Source organism: Primulina eburnea, unplaced genomic scaffold, assembly GCF_022965805.1.
Source record: "Primulina eburnea isolate SZY01 unplaced genomic scaffold, ASM2296580v1 ctg703_ERROPOS4507566, whole genome shotgun sequence".
NCBI classification, from domain to species: Eukaryota; Viridiplantae; Streptophyta; class Magnoliopsida; order Lamiales; family Gesneriaceae; genus Primulina; species Primulina eburnea.
The window spans coordinates 79,477-85,306 of NW_027331482.1; the positions used below are offsets into that span (position 1 = coordinate 79,477).

Consider the following 5,830-nt stretch of genomic DNA (forward strand, 5'->3'; position numbering starts at 1 on the left):
GATACCCTGATCTCAAATCAATCTTCGAGTATACAGAAGATCCCTGTAACTGATCAAACAAATCGTCGATGCGAGGCAAAGCATACTTGTTCTTCACTGTTGCCTTGTTCAACTGTCTGTAATCAATACACAGTCGCATCGAACCATCTTTCTTTCTAACGAAAAGCACCGGAGCACCCCAAGGAGATACACTGGGTCTGATATATCCCTTGGACAGAAGATCTTCCAACTGCGCTTTCAATTCTTTCAGCTCTATCGGTGCCATCCTATACGGAGCTCTCGAGATAGGAACAGAACCAGGCATAAGATCTATGCTAAAATCAACCTCTCGAACCGGAGGCAACCCTGGAATCTCATCTGGGAACACATCTGCAAACTCGCAAACCACTGGCAGATCTGCCAATGCTGGGCTCGACTTCAGTAGGTCTACTGAATATACGAGAAAGCCCTCTGCTCCTCTCTGAAGCAATCTACTCATAGTCAGAGCAGATACTAAGGGAATCCGAGATCTGGAACCCTTGCCGTAGAATTTCCACTCATCTGTCATTTCGGGTCTGAATCTGACAATCTTGTGGAAACAATCTACAGTGGCCATGTACTTGGTCAACATGTCTATACCAACTATACAATCAAAATCAGCTAAACCAAGTACTACACAATCAAGATCGATCTCATGCCCCTCAAACTGAAGCATACGGTGTCTAACAGTAGTCACAGATATCAAACCACTTCCCAACGGAGAAGCTATAGACACTACCGTCGACATCGACTCAACAGGCAATAAATGTCTCAATGCAAAATGTTCAGAGATGAATGTATGTGATGCACCTGTGTCTATCAACACATATGCAGGATAACCACAAAGGAAACAGTTACCTGCAATGACGTCATCTGGTGCCTCCTGCGCCTGCTCCTCTGTCAGCGCAAACACCCTTGCCTGCTGTCTCGGAGGTTGACTCACTGTCTGACTACCTCCTAGTCTCTGCTGGGTCTGTGTGGATGGTGGCTGAAAGGAGTGTACAGAGGATGCCTGTCTCTCCATCTGTGGCACTGGTGCTGATGACCCTGTGCTCTGGAATCGTTGTGCAACTCTCTGGGGACAAACTCTGGCGAAGTGTCCCTGTTGCCTACAGATGTTGCAGCGTCCCATAACTCCTTGACACTGCTCCGTGGCATGTCGCCCTCCGCACGAACTACAGTACGCGCCACTGTAATCTGACCCCTGACCTCTCTGTCGAGATCCACTCGAACTCGATGAACTACTCCCAGATTTCTTAAACTGCTTGCCCTTAGCTTTCAAAAATTCCTTCTTGCCACTACTACTAGATCCACTATCGAAGCGAGGAGGAGGTGGTGGAAACTGAGTGGTAGGCTGTGGCTGTCTCTGCCCCTGAACACTGTAAGAAGCGCCTCGCTGCCTGATCAGCCAGCCTCTGCTCCCTTAGCTCTGTTCAGTGCCTCTGAAAAAGTATTAGGTCGTCCCGTGTTCACCAAAGTAAAGACATCTGGATTCAACCCATTGATGAACTGATCGGCCACTGCCTCGTCGTTCCCTGCCACATGCGGTGCAAATCGTAGCAATGCAGAAAATTTAGCAACATACTCCTCGATGTTCCACTGTCCCTGCTTCAAATTCGCAAATTCAGCTCCTTTGTCTTTTCGGTAGGAAACGGGGAAGAAGCGCTGATAAAACTCATCTTTAAAGACTTTCCATGTGATATCAATGCCTCGGTGCTCCAAGGCTCTCTTCGTAGTCAACCACCAGCTCTTGGCAACTTCTTGCATCTGATGCCCTATCAATTTCACACGTCGCTCATCAGTATACGCCAAAGACTCAAACAACATCTCGATATCATCAAGCCAGCTCTCGCACTCTACTGCACTCTCTGTGCCCTTCAGGGTAGGCGGATGGAAAGACTGAAATCTCTTCAATAAGGTCTCCATCGGCGTAGCGGTAACATCCATCTGTGCACAAGATGTACTACCCTGCTCTGGCTGTGGTATACATCTAGGCGGCATAAATCTGATTATCAAACTAATTAGTATAAAATCAATATCATCTGTCTCAGCCCTCCTCTGATCATAACCTCTGATCGAGAATCGGTTCTGATTCAGGCTTGACAAGTATATGTTGTAAATCAATTCAGATAATACCACAACATACAATAAGGAAAGCAATAAATCATGCTAGCATCTCAAAAGCAAGGAAGATGACTCGATCTACCCCACTCATTCTATTCTATCTCGGTCTACAGAACCTAATGCTCTGATACCACCTATTGTGGGGACCCGGGCTCTAACTCAATTCTTTTGGGATTTATTGGATATTTGCTCAAAAATGTGGGTCAAAATTTTGCTTTTAACATTAATTCAAATGTATAATTAAAGCATAACATGTCTTTGTATTAAATAAACAACATAACGTACATACATGTCTGTTTTGTACAATCATACACTAGTATTTCAAAGTTTTCAGTACACGTCTAGTACAACAACTAGTAAGCTGCACGCCCGAGATCTCCACGCTATCAACAATCTCTCATCTTCCTCGTGACCCAGATCCTGCCCCACCTGTTGCCATGCACACATACAGACACGACAACAGCCGGATAACTCCGGTGAGAACATATCCCAGTATAAAACATGGATGCATGCAATGTAATAATCATGTACAAAAGCATAGCATATATCAAGTAACATGAATGCAAATCTAAACATGTAGAAGAATACAAATCTGTATTCAACATTTAAATCTTGACTCGACTCATTTCTAATTTAGGGATCCCGGTGTGAATAAGACGGTCTGTCACCTACCCAATCACTAGGGGTGACGGTACGTCTTATTCCTAGACTTCGGTCAACTCTGTATCGAGGGTCTACACATAGAGAATATCTACTACTATGCGTCGATACACCGAAACGTCTAGTTTTGGCCAATCTGCCAATATCTCCTATCTCAGGACTCGAATATAAATCAATAAACAATACATTACATAATCAAATGTAATAACAATCTAGTATGTGATTTAGGGAAACTCGTATCAAATCTGAATCGAGTTGTGCAATCCCGTGACCACATGAATTATACCTTTCTTGCCGAATAGTCAGTATCGTAGTCGAAGTCTCAAGTTCAATGTAGCCAATATAAATCTGAATTGGCAATGTGGATACACACAATATCAATCTCTAACTCAAAGCAACACCATATTCCAGTCAATAATAAATCTCGTTACAAATTGACGGCATAACGGCGTATTCTAGCGATACCGATAACTCAATCTCAACATATAACAATATCATAATCTCATCAACATCACAATAATCTCATTATCACTTCAAAATCGGTACACCATCATACACATAGGCTGGAATTTCGAAATAATGGCATACGATAACCGAAAATCAATCCGATTGCATTTCTATAATGTGCACCCTATCAAGAACACTTTCCTTCAATAAAATCATGACTTCTCCAACACATAAATATCGAGACATGCTGGAAAGAACAATACTTACATCCTTTCGTAGCCAACGATGCAAGGATCTATAATCCCTACTTATCTCAAAATTTGCATGGATGAATTTTGTACGAGCTCAATTTAAAGCCATGAAGAACTTGAGGAATTTTGGAAGAAGCTCTCGGTTCTCTCTACTGAAAAATGGAGAAGAATGAATCAGCATGAGACTCTATATATATACATGCCATGTGTCATAAGCACAAACAAAGGTGGCACTTCCGCATGCAGCACCGCGGGTGCGGTGGCTCAAGAGCGCGGGTGCGCTGTGCTCACGGCGAGTTCATCTAAAAATGCAGCACCTAGACCGCGGGTGCGGTCCCTGCATGACCGCGGGTGCGGTCTCACCACCGTGGGTGCGGTCTTGTTAGCACCGCTGGTGCGGTCTTGCTTCGCACAAATCCATCAACTTTCTGTCAATGCACCGCGGGTGCTGTATATCCTAGCACCGCGGGTGCGGTGTGGCTTCGGCCCTGCTCGCTCAAAATCCCATAATTCATGCATTCTTATCTCTACAAGTCTAACATCAATGATACTGATAATTCTCGAGCCTTACACACATCGTAGATTTTCTTGAAATTTGCGATACTTTTAAATTTAATGGAGTTTCTGATGATGCTATTAAATTGCGTTTATTTTCTTTCTCCTTTTTGATAAAGCTAAAGCATGGTTAAATTGTTTGCCTGTAGGTTCGATCACCACATGGGTGGATATGGCTAAGTCATTTCTCATCAAATACTTTCCTCCATCTAAGACCATGAAGCTACGGGTAGACATCACCAAGTTTGCTCAATTCGAGCAGGAGTCTTTATATGAGGTATGGGAGCGCTTGAAAGATCTACTAAGAAGATGTCCTCATCACGAACTGCCACTTGGGTTAGTCGTTCAAACCTTTTAATATGGCTTACTCACTCCTAATCATACTATGATAGATGCTGCTGCTTGTGGAAACCTACTGAGAAAAACTGCTGAGAAAGGATACGAGTTATTGGAGGAGATGGCTGCTAGCAGCTATCATCCTCAATCTGAAAGGAACAACCAACGAAGAAGTGCAGGAGTTCACAAAGTAACTGACCTTTCCGCTATTACTACTCAACTTGATGTCTTGAACATGAAATTGAATGGGTTGAATATGGGTGGCACGGCTATGCATCTTCAAGATATATTTTGTGAAAAATGCGGAAGAGAACATTATGTTAAGGATTGTCAAGATGGAAATCCCTTTTATGTGCAAGAAGGGGCACCAGTGAATCAAGTGGGAGTCCAAAAATGTCCAAGGAATGACCCGTATTTGAACACATACAATCCTGGATGGATGCAACATCCCAACTTCTCATGGGGTGACCAAAACAGTCAGAATCGACAACAAGAAGGACAACCATATGGGAAACAACCGATGTTAAGATCTGATACTCCTAGAGAAGAGAAGTCAAATTTGGAGCAGATGATGTCTAAATTCATCTCATCTACCGAAACTAGACTCCAAAACCAAGATGCATAAATAAAGGGGCTAGAAAATCAAATTGAACAGTTAGCGAACATCATAGCAAGTAGAGAGCCAGGCACCTTGCCAAGTAACAAAGAGACGAATCCAAAAGAGCAAGTGAAGGCCATCGAGTTGAAGAGTGGAAAAATTTTAGAGTATAGAAGGACAGAAAAAAACCAAGCACTGGATGAACAGACTGAGTCATCAAAAGGTAAGTCTTCTAACTATACACCAGCAACCATTGCACAATCTAAAATTGTTATACCTCCTCCTTCTCCTGCAGCATTGAAAAAAGCAAAACTTGATGCACAATTCGGTATTTTTCTTGAGGTATTTAAAAACTTTCATATCAATATTCCTTTTGCTGATGCTTTGTTACAAATGCCTAGTTATGCTAAATTTTTGAAAGACATATTAGCTAATAAGAGGAAGTTGGAGGATCACATGATGATAAACTTGATTTAGAATTGTTCTGCATTGGTACAAAAAAAGATCCCACCAAAACTAAAAGATCCAGGGAGTTTTTCTATTCCTTGAATGATTGGTGATGTAGTTTTTCATAAAGTGTTGTGCAATCTTGGTGATAATATTAATCTTATGCCGTTGTCTGTGTTTAGGAAATTTGGATTGGGAGAACCTCAACCAACGAGGATGTCTTTACAACTAGCTGACAGATCTGTCAAGTATCCATGATGAGTGATTGAGGATGTGCTAGTGAAAGTGGACAAATTTATTTTTCCTGTAGATTTTGTGTTACTTGACATGGAGGAGGATGTGGAGATGCCTTTGATTTTGGAGAGACCATTTGTTGCAACTAGAAAGGCCCTAA

At 42.4% G+C, this 5,830-nt stretch overlaps 1 non-coding gene across 1 annotated transcript; it reads right to left on the bottom strand.

Moving 5' to 3' along the window:
- Positions 1–4,276: 4,276 nt before the first annotated feature.
- LOC140821665 (small nucleolar RNA R71) lies at positions 4,277–4,382 on the bottom strand. The gene has a single exon (XR_012115795.1). It is a non-coding gene; the product is annotated as a small nucleolar RNA R71 (small nucleolar RNA).
- Positions 4,383–5,830: the final 1,448 nt, after the last annotated feature.